The sequence below is a fragment of the Callithrix jacchus genome, chromosome 9 (genome assembly GCF_049354715.1).
Source record: "Callithrix jacchus isolate 240 chromosome 9, calJac240_pri, whole genome shotgun sequence".
NCBI lineage: Eukaryota > Metazoa > Chordata > Mammalia > Primates > Cebidae > Callithrix > Callithrix jacchus.
Window position 1 is genome coordinate 20,510,249 of NC_133510.1, and position 18,182 is coordinate 20,528,430.

An 18,182-nucleotide genomic window follows, 5' to 3' on the forward strand; every position below is an offset into this window, starting at 1 on the left:
TGGGCAAAGTGGCTCATACCTGTAATCTGAGCACTTTGGGAGGCCAAGAAAGGCAGATCACAAGGTCGGAAGTTTGAGACCAGCCTGGCCAACATGGTGAAACCCCATCTCTACTAAAAAAAAAAAAATAGAAAAATCAACCAGGCATAGTGGCAAACATCTGTAATCCCAGCTACTCAGGAGGCTGAGGCAGGAGAATCGCTTGAACCAGGGATGCAGAGGTTGCAGTGAGATGAGACTGTGCCACTGCACTCCAGCCTGGGTGACAAGAGAAAGATGAAAGAGAGAGAGAGCGAGTGAGTGAGCGAGAGAGCGCTAGCTCACAATGAAGCTGCCGACTGGCACTCTCTAGTGTAGAGGATGAGGGCAGGGGCCTTCAGAGACTGAAAATGAGACAGAGAGGAGCCAAGGAAGAGTCAACAAGATTTGAACATTTTTATGCAAAATGGGGCAGGGGCAGAGAACAATAACCTAGAATTCTGCTGAGAAGCAGAATAAAAATGGGGCAGAAAGTAACTTTGGGTGGCAAAAGATGTTGAATGAAAAATTAAAACTAAGTATTCTGAAGTATTGATGAAGTATTTATGGAACAAGATAGAAAAGACAGGTTGGCTGAGGTTGTACCTTCAAATGCCCAGTGGTGGCTACTGCCGAAGCTCTCTCCGTTACTACAGAGTGGCACCCAGGTACAGGTAAAGCCCAAAGAAAAGAGGCTTCCCAATGGTGTCAATCCTCCTGCAGAAAACCTTTGACTGTACAGAAACATTTACTCAGTAAAAAGCATATGGGGTTCCATTACCCGACTCTCTCCTCTTATGCAGGATTAAAATTTCCATAATCCATGCATATTAAAAACTGTAGGATGGCTAGGCATGGTGGCTCACATCTGTAATCCCAGCAATCTGGGACACTGAGGCAGCTGAACCACCTGAGGTCAGGAGTTTGAGAGGAGCCTGAACAAGGCAAAGCCCTCTCTCCACTGAAAATATAAAATTAGCCAAGTGTGGTGGTCATGTCTACAATCCCAGCTGTCAGGAGGCTGAGGCAGGAGCATCATTGAAACTGGGAGGCAGAGGTTGCAGTGAACTGAGATCCCCCCATTGCACTCCAGTCTGGGTGACAGAATGAGACTCCATCAAAATTAGAAAAAAAAAAAAAAAAGGCCAGGAGCAGTAGCTGACGAAGCGGGTGGATCACGAAGTCAAGAGATCGAGACCATCCTGGTCAACATGGTGAAACCCTGTCTCTACTAAAAATACAAAAAATTAGCTGAGCACGGTGGCACGTGCCTGTAATCCCAGCTACTCATGAGGCTGAGGCAGGAGAATTGCCTGAACCCAGGAGGCGGAGGTTGCGGTGAGCCGAGATCGTGCCATTGCACTCCAGCCTGGGTAACGAGCAAAACTCCGCCTAAAAAAAAAAATAAAAAATAAAAAATGAAAAAAAGTAAAGAGAGTCCAGGTGTAGTGGCTCATGCCTGTAATCCCAATATGTTGGGACGAGGAGGAATCTACTCAGGTCTGGAGTTTTAGGCTAGTCTGGCCAAAATGATGAAAACCCATCTCTACTAAAAATACAAATATTAGCCAGGCATGGTGGCAGGTGCCTACAATCCCAGCTATTTGAAAAGCTGAGGCAAGAGAAATGCTAGAACCTGGGAGGTGAAGGTTGCAGTGAGCCAAGAGAGTGCCACTCTGTATTCCAGCCTGAGCAACAACACTGAAACTCCATCACCAAAAAAAAAAAAAAAAAAAAACAGTAAGAGAAAGCTTGAGCTGAGTCCTACTCATTGTATTTACTTTCCTAAGATAAAACATCATGAAAAACATTACCACCAGGTGTGGTGGCTCACATCTGTAATGCCAGCACTTTGGGAGGCCAAAACATGGGAATCACAGAATGAGGAGTTCAAGACAAGCCTGGCCAACATGGTGAAACCCATCTCTACTAAAAAAAATACAAAAATTAGCCATACATGGTGGTGTGTGCCTGTAATCTCAGCTACTTGGGAGAGTGAGGCAAGAAAATTACTTGAATCTGGGAGGCGGAGGTTGCAGAGAGCCACTGTACTCCAGCCTGGGTGACAGAGCAAGACTCCATATAAAGAAAATGAAACAAAACAAAACAAAACGAAAGACATTACTCAGTAATATACTTTAAAGGAGGAAAAAAGGCTTACCAATGTTTTTTGCGGAAAAGCTCATCTACTGTCTTTCTTAATTTGATGATTCTGGTACACCATTCTTCCTTTGCTGTCAAAAATCACAAAAATACAAGTTTTCTCAATGTAATGGGTTTACTAACTTGGGTTGTTAAAATATTGTTATTATTATTATTATTTTTTAAGACGGGATTTCACCATGTTGGTCAGGCTGGTCTTGAACTCCCGACCTCAGGTCATCCGCCCAGCTTGGCCTTCAAAGTGCTTGATTACAGGTGTGAGCCACCATGCCCAGTCTAAATATTATTATTATAAAATAGGTAGCATTTTTTCGTTCCTGTGACTAAAATTATTTCTAACATTCCAGAATGTACTTATCACTGAAACAATGCTAACACTGAACAAAAAAAGGAAGAACCGGACATTCATTAACGCTGGAAAAAAGCACAACTCGGTGTGCTCAAGAACAGCTGCCAGGCCAGGCACAGTGGCTCACGCCTATAATCCCGGCACTTTGGGAGGCCAAAGCGGGCAGATCACCTGAGGTCAGGAGTTCAAGACCAGCCTGGCCAACATGGTGAAACCCCACCTCTACTACAAATACAAAAATTAGGCAGCCATGGTGGCAGGTGCCTGTAATCCCAGCTACTTGAAACATGAAGTAGGAAGATTTGCTTGAACCCAGAAGGTGGGAGGATACAGCAAGCTGAGATCTTGCACTGCAGTCCAGCATGGGCAACCCAGCAAAACTCCATCTCAATAAACAAACAAACAAACAAACAAAGAGCTAGCAGGCAACATTTGCTATAGGAAGACTAGGAACATGAACTTGCTGGCAATCTAAAATTTAGATTTCAGTAAATCTAAACATTTTAATTTCATTCTGTTTTGTCCCTACACCATGCCAGAGCCAAAACTAGTGAGAAAATCAATTCTATTTCTTTGAAAACGCATCTAACAATTAAGACATGAGTGAAAACTCTGTCTCACAAAGGAAAAAACATTCCTCTGGGAAGTCCTTCTACATAAAGGTCTTCAACATGAGACTGGAGAAAAGGGTACAGGATCATCAACAGACCAGTGGCTTTTATTGTTTGAGCTGTAAGGACAAAAAGAAAAAGGGAGATCATTTAAACACAACCTGTATTGCTCTTTAACTTTTCATTTTTCAGATGGAGTCTCGCTCTGTCACCAGGCTGCAGTCAAGTGGCGCAATCTCAGCTCTCTGCAACCTCCATGTCCCGGGTTCAAGTGATTCTCCTGCCTAAGCCTCCTGAGTAGCTGGGACTACATGTGCCCGCCACCATGCTCAGCTAATTTTTATACTTTCAGTAGAGACGAAATTTCATCATGTTGGCCAGGATGGTCTCGATCTTCTGACCTTGTGATCCACCCGCCTTGGACTCCCAAAGTGCTTGGATTACAGGCATGAGCCACTGAGCCAGGCATTGCTCTTGAACTTTTATAATTTGATCTTTACTTCTGTTATTGTAATTCAGTCCAAAGAAAAATAGTGTGAGAAAAATAAAAATAACACCAAAAATGCTAATATTCTGTTCATCAAAGTTTGCAGTGAAATATCCCATTACAGCCAGGCAGGGTGACTTACCTCTGTAATCCTAGCACTTGGGAGGCCAAGGCAGGTGAATCGCCTGAGGTCAGGAATTGGAGACCAGGCTGGCCAACATGGCAAAACCAAATCTCTATGAAAAATACACAAATTAGCCAGTTATGGTGGTGAGTGCTTGTCATCTTACCTACTTGGGAAGCTGAGATAGGAGAATCACCTAAACCTAGGAGGCAGAGGTTGCAGTGAGCTAAGATCACCATTGCACTCTAGCATGGGTGACAAGAGCAAAACTCCAGCTCAAAAAGAAAAGAAAAGATCGGTAGATCCCATTACTTTAAGGCAATGTAGATACAGCCAAACTGTCTACAGAAATCTGAACCACATTATAAAGTGAGAAAAACATACCAGCTAATATTATTTAATACATATAGTACTAAATGGAAGAGGTAATATTTTCAAATCATAAACATTAGTGTAACCTTATTGGACTTACAAAAATAATTTTTTTAATAACTGAAACAGAAGATTCCCTGAACTGCAACTTTTAAGCTAGCATTTATTTACTCAAGATTCAACTAATATAACAGCTATAAAAAGTCAAGAGTTGGGCTGGGCATGGTGGCTCATGCCTCTATCCCCACATTTTGGGAAGCTGAGGCAGGCAAATCACCTGAGGTAGACCGTTCCAGACTAGCCTGACCAACATGAAAAAACCCATCTCTAATAAAATATAAAATTAACTGTGGCATATGCCTGTAATCCCAGCTACTCTGGAGGCTGAGGCAGAAGAATAGCTTGAACCCGGGAAGCAGAGGTTGCAGTGAGTCGAGATTGAGTCGAGATTGAGCTATTGCCCTGCAGCCTGGGCAACAAGAGCAAAACTCCATCTCAAAAAAGAAAAAAGTCAAGTGTTAGCCAGGTGGGAGTGGCTCGCACCTGTAACCCCAGCACTGAGGGAGGTCAAGGTGGGTGGATCCCCTGAGGTCAGGAGTTTGAGACTAGCCTGGCAAACATGGTGAAACCCCATCTCTACCAAAAATACAAAAATTAGCTGGGCATGGTGGCACTCACCTGTAGTCCTAGCTACTAGGGAGGCTGAGGCAAGAGGATAAATTCAACCTGAGAAGTGGAGGTTTTGGTCAGCTGAGATCACACCACTGCGCTCCAGCCTGAGTGAAAGAGCAAGACTCTGTTTCAAAGAAAAAAAGAAAAGTCAAGAGCATGGGGAATATTCAAATCAAACATAATCAACAGTCTCCCATCAAAACAGCTCCATTTCTTTGCTATCAGTATGTGTTAAGGTCTATCTGCTAAACACTGACATTTGTACTCATGTTTCAAGTGCACATTAGTGCTTAGATTTAATATCCTTTGCTGTACACTAAACTTGAATATCATACTTTCATATTACAAAAAAAGTATCTTTCCCTAAGGCAATTACCATTAATAATGCTTTAAAATTATAAAGTGTGAAAATAGTTTTTATAATTTCACTTTTTATAATTTCACAACAGCTGAACATTGTCTTTAAACAAAATAATCTAATAAACCACCATCACAACAAAATCCCCACAACATAATCAGTTTCACCTGATAAAAGCACTGATATTTATAAAAATTATCAGTCAATTTATAAAACAGTGAATTCATAAAACTTGAATAGCAAATGATTTTTACTCAGAATAGTACTAAATTAACAATATCATAAAATCATAGGCCAGATGTAGTGGCTCACACCTGAATTTTCAGCACTTTGTGAGGCCAAGCCGGGTAGATCACTTGAGGTCAGGAGTTCAAAACCAGTCTGGCCAACATGGTGAAACCCTGTCTCTACTAAAAATACACAGGTTAACTGAGCATGGTGGTACACGCCTGTGATCCCCGCTACTTGGGAGGCTGAGGCAGAAGAATTGCTTGAAACCATGAGGCAGAGGTTGCAGTGAGCCGAGATCTCATGCCACTGCACTTCAGTCAGTGCAACAGAGCAAGATTCTGCCTCAAAAAATAAATAAATAAGGAAATTAAAACATAAGCAAGATGCATTTATTATATATTTATATACCCGGTATTATGTGAAGCAGTGTAGCATGCTATCAAATCTTCGAGATAGATCTTCAGTTCTCATGACCACTAAAGAGCATACTAAGGCTCAGACAGAATAAGAGACTTGGCCAAGCTCTTATTCTCATGATCTGCCCACCTTGGCCTCCCAAAGTGCTGGGATTACAGGCATGAGCCACCATGCCCAACCAAATACCGAATTTAACAAAGCAGATAAAGAGAAATCATTAGTTTAAAAAAAATTAATGAAATCCCTAAGATCCAGGGCTTTGCAATAAATTATAAATAAATCGCCAATATTCATGCTGAAAGTTTAAAAGAAATGCTAACTGATAATTTAAGAAATACAATTTTTCCTTAGCTTTACAGTAATCTAGAAAGAAAGAAAGTTTCTAATATTTAGACAGACACTACAAGATGAACAGTGACTCCATTGTATAAACACTCATGAACAAAGTATTACAGGACTTTTCTAGTTTAGACATACCATATTTTCTTTCAGATAGTTCTTCAATGTGTTTACATAGATCAGCGATACCATGATTGCATTTCTCTGAAAATTGAGCAAAGGTTGATTGTCAATGATATGTCCCTACGTCAGAGCAACATTAACGTATAATGACTTATTTCCTATATTTTACATCTCAACAGTCCATATCATTTTACTGCTTTTGAAAAAATGTTTCCCTTTTTTGGTGGTTCTTATAATTAGTTTAATTGGAGACTGTAAGAAAAGTTTTAAAGTTTAGTACCTCTTTTTATCCTTTTAATTTCTGAAAAGGAGGAGGGCAGAAAAGATCCATCAAATTAAATAACAAGGAGGCCACAACGACAATGTCTCCAGGGGTCTTTTAGCAAACTTCCTAAAACATGTCTCACTTGTGTGGAAATAAGGCTTTACAGCAGCCAGTGAGGTGATGTAGGCCTGTAATCCTAGCACTTAGGGAGCAGAGGTAAGTGGATCGCTTTGAGCTGAGGGCAACATAGCAGAAACTTCCGTCCCCTCCCCCACCTTCCACTGCCCCCTCCATGTGCCCATCTCATCCAAAAATACAAAACTTAACCAGACATGGTGGCAGGCACCTGTAGTCCCAGGTACTCAGGAGGCTGAGGTAGAAGAATCACTCGAACCCAGGAGACAAATGTTGCAGGGAACGAAGACTGCAGCCAGCCTGTGCAAAAGAGCAAGACTCCATGTCAAAAAAGAAAAAGAAAAAACAAGTTTAAGAGGAACCCCAAAGCAAAAATCCCAACCCTTTTCCTCCCAATCACTGAAACACCAGGAAGGTGTAATAGTTTTGCAGCATACCTGTAATAGGCTGATAGTGACCCCCCAAGATGCTCATAACCTAATCCCAGGAACCGGTGAACATGACCTCATATGGTAAAAGGGGCTTTAGAGATATAATGAAGTTAAGGACTTTTGGCCAGGAAGATTATTCTGGCTTGTCACAGTGGGGTTGATGTACTCACCCAGATCCTTACCAGAGCAGAGCAGGTGATGGAGAGCGATGGGAAGTGTAGTGATGGAAGCAGGTACCTCCAGTCATTCAAGAAGGGCAGCACAAGCTGAGGATTCCAGGAAGCCTCCAGGGCCAGAAACTCATTCTCCTTCAGAGCCTGGGAAGGTACCTGCCCTGCTCCCACCTTGAGTCAGTGGGACTGACTTTAGAATTCTGGCCTTCAGAACATAAGCGAATACATCTGTGTTGCTTTTTTTTTTTTTTTTTTTTCCAGACAGAGTTCCCCTCTTTTTACTTAGACTGGAGTGTGATGGCACGATCTCGGCTCACTGCAACCTCCGCCTTCCAGGTTGAAGCAATTCTCCTGCCTCAGCCTCCTGAGTAGCTGGGATTACAGGCACGCACTATCACACCCAGCTATTTTTATATTTTTATTAGAGGTGGAGTTTCTCCATGTTGGTCAGGCTGGTCTCGAACTCCCAACCTCAGGCGATTCGCCTGCCTCAGCCTCCCAGAGTGGATTACAGGCATGAGCTACCATGCCCAGCTACGTCTATGTTGTTTTAAGCCCTAAGTGTGTGGTAATTTGTTGCAGCAGAAACAGGAAACTAGTATCATAGTGAAGCCTCAAAACCCACCTGAAGGGGCTGGGTGCTGTGGTTCATGCCTGTAATCCCAGCATTTTGGGAGGTCAAAGTGGGCAGATCACTTGAGGTCAGAAGTTCGAGACCAGCCTGGTCAACATGGTGAAACCCTGTCTCTGCAAAAAAACTAGCTGGTGTGGTGGCATGGCACATGCCTGTAATCTCAGCTACTTGGAAGGCTAAGACATGGGAACAGTTTGAACCTGAAGAGGGGGAGGCGGAGGTTGTAGTGAGCCAAGATTTTGCCACTGCACTCCAGCCTGGGTGAGAGAGCCAGACTTCATCTCAAAACACACCTGGCTAATTTTTGTGTTTTTAGTAGAGACAGGTTTTGCCATGTTGCCCAGGCTCTACTCAAACTCCTGGCCTCAAGCGATCCACCTGTCTCAGCTTCCCAAAGTGCTGGGATTACCGGTGTGAGCTATGGCACTCAGCACTCACCAAGGCCTTTGACAACATGCTTTTCCAGGTGATCAGTCCTTGTCTGGTCTGGCTCTGCCACACTCTCCACTACACCAAGTTGGAATCCTTAGCTACTTTTCAGAAGAGGAGGGTGTGTACTTTAATTCCAGCTCGGTATGGTTCAGATCTGCATTTAACTCATGGAAACTGGCTGCTTCCCAGGCCCTGGAGAAAAAAAGGGTCTCTGTGGGTATGATACAGGATGAGCCAAGATCATGCCACTGCACTCCAGCCTGGGCTACAACAGCGAGACTCCATCTCAAGAAAACAAAAACAAAACAAAACAGACTCCATCTAAAAGAAAAACAAAGACAAAACAAAAACAAATGTGGCACAGCAAAGAAAATAATTATTGTGTTAAAGACAGTTTCATAGAAAATAAAAGACAATACAACAAGCTGTCTTTTTAGATTAGTACAATTGTTATTCTTATTTTACAGCTAAAAAAATGAGCTCAGGGCAAGTGTGGTGGCTCACATCTGTAATCACAGCATTTTGAGAGGCTAAGGCAGGTGGATCATGAGGTCAAGAGATCAAGACGATCTCTGCCAAAATGGTGAAACCACATCGCTACTAAAAATACAAAAATTAGCTGGATGTGGTGGCACGTGCCTGTAGTCCAAGCTACTCAGGAGGCTGAGGCAGGAGAATCAGTTGAACCCGAGAGGTGGAGGTTGCAGTGATCCAAGATGACACCACTGCAAAAGAGCAAGACCCTGTCTCTAAAAAATAAAAAATAAATAAAATAAGTAAAAGAGAAACAGGCTCAGAGAATGTTATTTGATTGGACCATCTTGCATCTCTGGACAGAGAAGCTGAGATCAGACTTCATGTGTAACTCCCCTAGCCTACCAGGGTGCCTCTCATAAAAGGAAGACATATAACTTTGGCCTAATATACAAAGATGCTGGAACAGTCAATTCTACATACAGTACTTCCATGTTCATCAAGGGAAACCTTAAGGGAAGGTGAAAATGCTTCTTGAAGGGACTGGACACCAGTGCCCTTACTTGTTGCCTTTGGGCTCTTCCTCCAAGGGTAACGGTGACCTGAAATTACTGACTGTTCCAATCAATGGGAGGAAATGGTATCAAGGTCACCAACATCAGGCAAATTCACTTGAGGACCTATCTGTGTGCTTTGACAGACAAAAACTGCTTTTGTAAAGGATACTGTATTTCAGAAAAACATAGTCACATTAACAACTAATAACACTGTAAAGTGCTGTTGTGTTGAATGCTACTTTAGAAAAATATGCTCAAATGTAGGGAAAAAATTGTGATAGAAAACTACTTATCAAGGATCTAGCTAACTATCTAGAGACATGGTCTCATTCTTTTGCTCAGGATGGAGAGCTGTGGGATGACCCTACTCACTGCAGACCTGCTCCTGGCCTCAGGTGATCCTCCTACCTCAGCATCCTAAGTGGTAGAAGACACAAGTGGACACAGTTACCCCTGCCTTTTTTATTTGTTTTGTAGAATCAGGGTTTCACTACATTGCCCAGGCTGGTCTCAAACTCTGGAGTCTCGCTCTGTCAACCAGGCTAGGGTTCAGTGATGTGATCTCGACTAACTGCAACCCCTGCCTCCTGGGTTTAAGCAATTCTCCTGTCTCAGCCTCCCGAGTAGCTGGAACTACAGGCATGTGCCACCACATGCCGCTAATTTTTGTAGAAACTGGGTTTCATCACGTTGGCTACACTGATCTTGAACTCCTGGCCTCAGGTGATCCACCTGCCTTGGCCTCCCAAAGTGCTGGAATTACAGGTGTGAGCCAGAAAGCCAAGCCACGGACTTTGTTATTAAATAGCCTAAACCAAGTGGGGCGCCGTGGCTCACACCTTTAATCCCAACAACTCTGAAGGCCAAGGTAAGATGGCTTGTACTCAGGAGTTCGAGACCGGCTTGGGCAAAATGGGAGCATCTCCCCCTCCCATCTCTACAAAAAAATACAAAATATTAGGTCAGGCATGCACTGTGCCTGTCTACTTTTTGTATCTTTTGTAGAGATGGGGTTTTGTCATGTTGCTCAGGCTGGTCTCACACTCCTGATTCCAAGCCATCATCCCGCCTCAGCCTCCCAAAATGCTGGGATTACAGGGCCCAGGCAGCCTCAATTTTTCTTTAAGCAGTCCCCCAATGTTGCACGCTTGGATAGTTTTCTTTTTTATTTATTTATTTTTTTTTGAGACGGAGTTTCGCTCTTGTTACCCAGGCTGGAGTGCAATGGCGCGATCTCGGCTCACCGCAACCTCCGCCTCCTGGGTTCAAGCAATTCTCCCGCCTCAACCTCCTGAATAGCTGGGATTACAGGCACGCGCCACCATGCCCAGCTAATTTTTTTTGTATTTTTAGTAGAGACGGGGTTTCACCAGGTTGACCAGGATGGTCTCGATCTCTTGACCTCGTGATCCACCCGCCTCGGCCTTCTTTTTTATTTTTTTAGACATGGTTTACCTCAGTCTCGCAGGCTGGAGTGCCGTGGTAGAATTATGGCTCGTTGCAGCCTTAAACCTTGGGGTTCAACGAGCTGGGAGGCTGAGGTGGGATTACAGAAATGGGGTCACACCACTTTGCTAGGCTGCTCTTGAACTCCTGGCCTGAAGAAAACTTCCCACCTCCCCAGTGTCCGGACACACTTTTTCTATTTTTTAACCCACATAAATACTGTGCTGGGTCGGAGTTTGTTACCTACCCTTCTCCAGCCAGCAGCACAGAGGATGCAGCAGAAGATGGAGGTTACCGAACTCTGCTCTGGGGACAAGACAACACAGCTCCTAGGCAACACACCTTCGTGTGAAGTCGCGTAAGGCTCGCCTCTGTGACGTCGCCGGAGGCCCGTCTCCGTGCGCCGTGATGTTACCGGAGGCGCCCGCCGTGACGTCACCAGAGGCGCCCGCCGTGACGTCACCGGAGGCGCGCCGCCATGATGTTTTCAGAGGCCGGCCCCTCACTCGGAGCCAATCGGTCGGAAGTAGAGGCGGTGCCGCTGGGTCTTCCAGGAGCGCGCATGCGCAGGCTGGTGATGGAAGCCGCTGCAGAGCCGGTACATCCGCATAGACAGGCTCCCGACTGGCTGCAGTCAGCTATAAACTCCAAAGAGGACTTTTAAGATTTCCCAGTCTGCAGGGCCAGGTGTGGCAGGGACCCGACTCAGAGAGCAGATGCTGCCCACCAACCTCCCAGCGCCTGGTGGACAGGAGTGCAAGGTCGCGCAGAAGAAGCTCCTCAATGGACAGTGAAGGGCTACCAGTGCCACTGCTACCCCGGACACGTATTCTTGCCTCAGCCTAGGTACGTGCGACCCCTAATACCTTTCCCAGCCAGGGACCCCAGGACCTCAGGATGAGCAGGGCAGGGCAGGGCAGGGCAGGGCAAGGCAAGGCAGGGCAAGGCAAGGCAATTCGAGGCATGGCAAGGCAGGGCAGGGCAGGGCAATTCCAGGCAAGGAAATTCAAGGCAAGTCACTCGCAGAGCACTACACTTTAAGGCAGGGGTCAGATCCAAGGCATAGGGCTTGTGCTGTCTCTCTAGGTGACCAATCCGGGAGCAGGGCAAAACCTCGATCTTCCCTCCACACTGCCACACCTGCAGAAGACAAAAAAGATCACCTGTGCTTCACAGTCAGTGAATTGCATAGCTTACTGACACAGGAGACTACATTTTAGAACCATTTTTAAAGAATGTATATTCAGTCCTCCCACTCCTGTCTTTATATTGCCTCCTATCCTTCTTATCTGACTCATCATTTCTTAGAAGTTTACCAAACTGCTTCTCTCCTGACATCCAAACAACTGCTGAAATCATACTTCCTTCAGGAAGTCTTCCTAAATGGACCAAAGGAGGGGCAGCCTCTGCTCCCTTATCCCCAAGGAAAGTGCCCATGTCCTGAGAGGTGCCATACCCTGAGCCACTCTCACTGCACTAAGTTTCTCCTGCCCCTTCTCTGCCTGCACACTAGACATAGGGCAGTGTGGCAGACAGACACCAAAGTGACCCCGTGATGCTTTGCCCCTGGCTGCCAGCTGTGGAATGATGGAGTAGGTCGAGCCCCAATTTATTCATCTGCGAAAAGGGCACAACCACTATTTGAGTTGTCAGCATGAGTTGTCAGCAGGATTAAATGCCATAGCAAGGAATCAGCTACGGCAGGCTCTGAGATAACTTGAGGTACACCTTCTCTTTTGTTATCCTTCTCTGGCTCTCCTCATTGGTCCCCAGAATCATGTGGAGGTTACATCCCACTTGCACTCAGGTATTATTCTTTCTAGCCAAACATTCAAAAATCGAATACAACCTTACTCCAATTTTCCTAGTTGATGAAGGTTTTCAACTCATAAATTAGGGGCAAAAAATTAACTGTTGGCATAAAAAAAATCTTAAATTCAAGTTAAAAGTCAAGATTGCCTAGGCTGGGCATGGTGGCTCATGCCTGTAATCCCAGCACTTTAGGAGGCTGAGGCAGGCAGATCACTTGAGGTCAGGAGTTTGAGACCAGCCTGGCCAACATGGTGAAACCCCGTCTCTACCAAAAATACAAAAATTAGCCAGGTGCGGGATGTGCATCTGTAATCCCAGATGCTCAGGAGGCTGAGGCAGGAGAATCACTTGAACCTGGGAGGCAGAAGTTGCAATGAGCCTAGATCACGCCACTGCACTCCAGCCTGGGGAATAGAGTGAGTGTCTCAAAAGAAACAAAAAGATTGCCGTTTATGAAATAATGCTCATAATTAGCTTTCCCCAAAATTTTTCAAACTCTGCTCTTCCAATTTAGTCCCAGTTGCTAAACTCCTTTCATCATTTATCTTTTTTTCTCTCTCTTTCTCACACCCACATATAGAGACATTAAGCTTCTCATGATAATATTACTTTGTGCCATACACTCTCCTAACACTTTCCATAAATTTAATCCTCCCCATGCCGGTATCCCCCTTTAAGTAACCTGTCCACGTTTATCAGCTAGTAAATGGCAGAGCTGCACTGTGAACCCAGGCAGTCACATGTTCAGTTCTGGCACAGTGCATGAATACACAAGGTGCTCAACAAATGTTGTTTTGTTGTTTTTGAGACAGAGGTTCATTCTTGTTGCCCAGACTGGAGTGCTATGGTGTAAGCCCAACTCACAGCAACCTCTACCTCCTAGGTTCAAGTGATTCTTCTGCCTCAGCCTCCCAAGTAGCTGGGATTACAGGCATACACCACCACACCCAGCTAATTTTGTATTTTTAGTAGAGACGAGGTTTCTCCATGTTGGTCAGGCTGGTCTTGAACTCTCAATCTCAGGCAGTCCGTCCACCTCAGCCTCCAGAGTGCTGAGACTACAAGCTTGAGCCACCACACCCCACCCCATCTCCCTTCTTTTTTTTTTAATTGCATTTTAGGTTTTGGGGTACATGTGCAGAACATGCAAGATAGTTGCATAGGTACACACGTGGCAGTGTGATCTGCTGCCATCCTCCCCTTCACCAACATCTGGCATTTCTCCCCATGCTATCCCTTCCCAACTCTCCCCCCCCGCTGTCCCTCCTCTATTCCCCCCAATAGACCCCAGTGTGTAGTGCTCCCCTCCCTGTGTCCATGTGTTCTCATTGTTCATCACCTGCCTATGAATGAGAATATGCGGTATTTCATTTTCTGTTCTTGTGTCAGTTTGCTGAGAATGATGTTCTCCAGATTCATCCATGTCCCTACGAAGGACATGAACTCATCGTTTTTGATTGCTGCATAGTATTCCATGGTGTATATGTGCCACATTTTCCCAGTCCAGTCTATCATCGATGGGCATTTGGGTTGGTTCCAGGTCTTTGCTATTGCAAACAGTGCTGCAATGAACATTCGTGTGCATGTGTCCTTATAGTAGAATGATTTATAGTCCTTTGGGTATATACCCAGTAATGGGATTGCTGGGTCAAATGGAATTTCTATTTCTAGGTCCTTGAGGAATCGCCACACTGTCTTCCACAATGGTTGAACTAATTTACACTCCCACCAGCAGTGTAAAAGTGTTCCTATTTCTCCACATCCTCTCCAGCATCTGCTGTCTCCAGACTTTTCAATGATCGCCACTCTAACTGGTGTGAGATGGTATCTCAATGTAGTTTTGATTTGCATTTCTCTAATGACAAGTGATGATGAGCACTTTTTCATATATTTGTTGGTCTCATATATATCTTCTTTTGTAAAGTGTCTGTTCATATCCTTTGCCCATTTTTGAATGGGCTTGTTTGTTTTTTCTTGTAAATCTCTTTTAGTTCTTTGTAAATTCTTGATATCAGCCCTTTGTCAGATGGGTAAACTGCGAAAATTTTTTCCCGTTCTGTTGGTTGCCGATTCACTCTAATGACTGTTTCTTTTGCTGTGCAGAAGCTGTGGAGTTTGATTAGGTCCCATTTGTCTATTTTGGCTTTTGTTGCCAATGCTTTTGGTGTTTCTTAACTTTTTCTGCCTATCATCTCCATTTACACACATTAATGAGCACCATCCCTGCCATGGCCACTAGATGTCAGAATAAAGCACTCCATGGAGCTCTGATGTCCAAGATCTACTACTGGATAAAGATCTTAGTAAGTGCTTAGATGTTTTAAAACACAAATAGTAACACACAAACCAAGAAGCTGGATATAAGCAGAACTGCTTGATCCAAGGAAAAAGGGTGACTGTATATTTTAATAAAAGTCCATTTTTAAGATTACAAAATATTAAAGAAATAGAATTTCTTGTAGAAACTGAAATGGCAGTGTTCTATGTGTATTTGAGAGAATGAAAACAGAGAGACTCAGCCTAGATGTGGAAGAGGAGAACAAAGCATAAGGAACTCAGAAATAACGGCTTTGGGTCCTAAGTTGAAGAATTGGGGTTCCAGCCAAATTCACCTAAAGCTCTGGTAGATAAGAAAACCCAGCCACAAAGTCTGGGGCCACCCTCAAGACTTTGCTAAGTATCATATGTAAGTAATTCTTTTTGCATTTGTATTTTGTATGTTAGAGACTACGTGCACTCCTGATGTCTATTCTGCTCTACATCTACAATTACAGAACAGACATCTGGGCACATAACCCACTAACTAAAGTCTAAACTTCCCAGACTCCTTTGCACACAGGTGTGGCCATGTGACCAGGTAATGATCAATAGAATGTGAAAAGAAACAATATACACAACTTTCAAATAGTGCTCTTAGAAAGAAAGAGCTTGCTTTCTCTTTCCCCCTTTTCTCTTCCTACTGGCTAGAATACAAATATGGTGTTGAATGTGGCTGGACCACAAACTAAAACTCTTGGTCCCTCTCACCCTCGAGCTGCCATATCAATCCTGAACTGCTTATGTGCAGTAAGTTATAGGAAAGAGAAACTACTTTCTATCATGTTGAAGTTTCTGTTATTTTAGCCTGTCAGAGAAGCTGAATGAGCATTCTAATTAATATTATTATAAAGTCATATAAAATTCATTTTTACATTTTGACTGTACTATCATCCTTATGAAATACATTAAACAATATGTTTCTCTTCATTTCACAAATGGGAAAACTGATCGAGACCACTGTATTTGTCTGTTTTCACACTTCTATAAGGAACTATCTGAGACTGCGTAATTTATAAAGGAAAGAAGTTTAATTGACTTACAATTAAATTTAAATGACTTACATGGCTGGAGAGGCCTCTGGAAAATTACAATCATGGCAGAAGGCAAAGGGAAAGCAAGGTACCCTCTTCACAAGGTGGCAGGAAGAGAAATGAGTGCAGGAGGAACTACCAAACACTTAGAACCATCAGATCTTATGAAAACTCACTATCGGGAGAACAGCATGGGGGAAACCCGCCCATGATTCAATTATCTTCACCTGGCCTCTCCTTTGACATGTGAGGATTACAGGGATTATAATTTAAGATGAGATTTGAGTGGGGACACAAAGCCTAACTGTATCAACAACCATCTAAAAAAAGTTATTTTTCTCTGCCAAAGAATGATTATGGCTTAAGATATAACCCAGATGAAACTCAAAGTTCATTTGTTAACATAAATGTGGAGTCCTGAGTGGGTCCTTATTGGGTACAGTACATGACTATGGGTCATCAGTTTCAGTTAGAAAGAAATTAAAGAGAGTGGAATGAAATAAACTCTAGATGGGAAATTACTTCGTTCCTCCAGACACCACAGTGGAACAGAGATCACCTTGTCACAGGCACAGAATTTCAGGGCTTGGAGGGGAAAAAAAGTCATCTTATAGAAGCTTAGTGCACAGTGAGTTAGCAGAGACAGCACTAGCGCTAAGGGTCAGTGTTTGTTACAATGCCACCCTGACATTCCTATTTTGTCATTTTTACCATTAAACATTTATTAAGGGTAAACTGGGTGCAACTCACCATACTAGGTGCTTGATGCAGCAGGCATGGTTTAGAGGGCTTGTATGTTGCACACAAACTCTTGAGTGGCAAAGCAGGATTTTGACTTAAGTCTGTCTGTCTCCAATACCTGTGTAATTTCCACTACTTTCCATTGCCTCTTTTAATAGAAGCAACCGGATGTCAAGATGTAGAGTTTTCATTAGTTTTTCTTTGCTTGTTTGCTTGTTTGTTTATGCAAATAGTGTTAAGTTGTTATCATCTCAAAATAATATGTGACAAGATAGTATTGCAAGCCTCATGGGAATCCTTCAAGCCAAAAAACATGCAACAGATACACAAAAAACTAAAAGCAAGAAACTAAATCATACCAACAGAGAAAATCACCTTCACTAGAGGAAGACAGGATAAAAAGAGGAAAGAAGAGACCACAAAACAACCAGAAAACAGATTTTTAAAAAAGCAGAAATAAGTCCTTACTTATCAATAACAACATTGAATGTAATGGACTTAACTCTCCAATCAAGATAGACTGCCTGAATAAATGAAAAAACAAGACCCACTGATCTGTTGCCAATAAGAAACATACTTCACCTATAAAAACACAAATAAGCTGAAAATAAAGGGATCAAAAAAGGTATTCTATAAAAATGGGAACCGAAAAAGAGCAGGAGTAGCTATATTTATATCAGATGAAATAAGTTTCAAGACAAAAACTGTAAGATAAGGCAAAGAAGGTCAGTATATAATAATAAAGTGATCAGTTTAGCCAGAGGCAACTTTAAATCTATATGCACCTAGAGCAAACACTGGAGCATCCAGATATATAAAGCAAATATTATTAGAGCTAAATATAGAGAGATAGGCCCCAATACAATAATAGCTAAAGATTTTAACATCCTATTTTCAGCACTGGACATATCTTCCAGACTGAAAATCAACAAAGAAATATCAGACTTAAAAGTGCAATAAAATTTATATATATATATATGTAAAGAAACATCAGACTTAATCTGTACTATAGATGAAATGTATCTAATAGATATTTACAGATATTCATCCAACTGCTGCAGAATATACAGTATCTTCCTCAGCACATGGATCATTCTCAGGGATGGATCATATGTTAGGTCACAAAACAGGTCCTAAAATATTCCAAAAATAAAAATAATAGCAAGTATCTTCTCTGACCACAGTGGAATAAAACCAGACATCAATAACAAGAGAAATTTGGAAAACAATACAGATACATGGAAATTAACAATATGCTCCTGAATGACTGGTGAGTCAATGAATAAATTAAGGAGGAAATTGGAAAAGTTTTTGAAGCAAATGATAATGGAAACACAGCACACCAAAACCTATGGAATACAGCAAAAACGGTATAAGAGGGTTGTTTATAGCTGTAAGTGCCTACATCAAAAAGAGTAAAAACTTCAAACAATCTAATGATGCATCTTAAAGAACTAAAAAAGCAAGA

The 18,182-nt window shown here is 42.9% G+C and overlaps 1 protein-coding gene and 1 non-coding gene across 50 annotated transcripts in view; one reads left to right on the forward strand and one right to left on the reverse strand.

The window, feature by feature from the left end:
* LOC108590018 (unconventional myosin-XV) overlaps positions 1 to 11,195 on the reverse strand; it is a 75,879-nt gene extending 64,684 nt beyond the window's left edge. The window contains exons 1-8 of the transcript XR_013522627.1: positions 11,059 to 11,195; positions 8,341 to 8,526; positions 7,266 to 7,473; positions 6,876 to 6,964; positions 6,280 to 6,345; positions 4,803 to 4,920; positions 3,771 to 3,864; positions 2,180 to 2,252 (exon numbers count right to left, since the gene is read on the reverse strand). This is a non-coding gene — a transcript (unconventional myosin-XV). The remainder of the gene's footprint in view (positions 1 to 2,179; positions 2,253 to 3,770; positions 3,865 to 4,802; positions 4,921 to 6,279; positions 6,346 to 6,875; positions 6,965 to 7,265; positions 7,474 to 8,340; positions 8,527 to 11,058) is intronic.
* Positions 11,196 to 11,379: 184 nt separating this feature from the next.
* Positions 11,380 to 18,182, forward strand: part of LOC128928144 (general transcription factor 3C polypeptide 1) — a 150,012-nt gene continuing 143,209 nt past the window's right edge. For all 49 annotated transcript variants that reach the window (XM_078338600.1, XM_078338599.1, XM_078338603.1 and 46 more), the window contains exon 1: positions 11,380 to 11,657. The gene's annotated coding sequence lies outside the window, so the exon portion shown is untranslated. The remainder of the gene's footprint in view (positions 11,658 to 18,182) is intronic.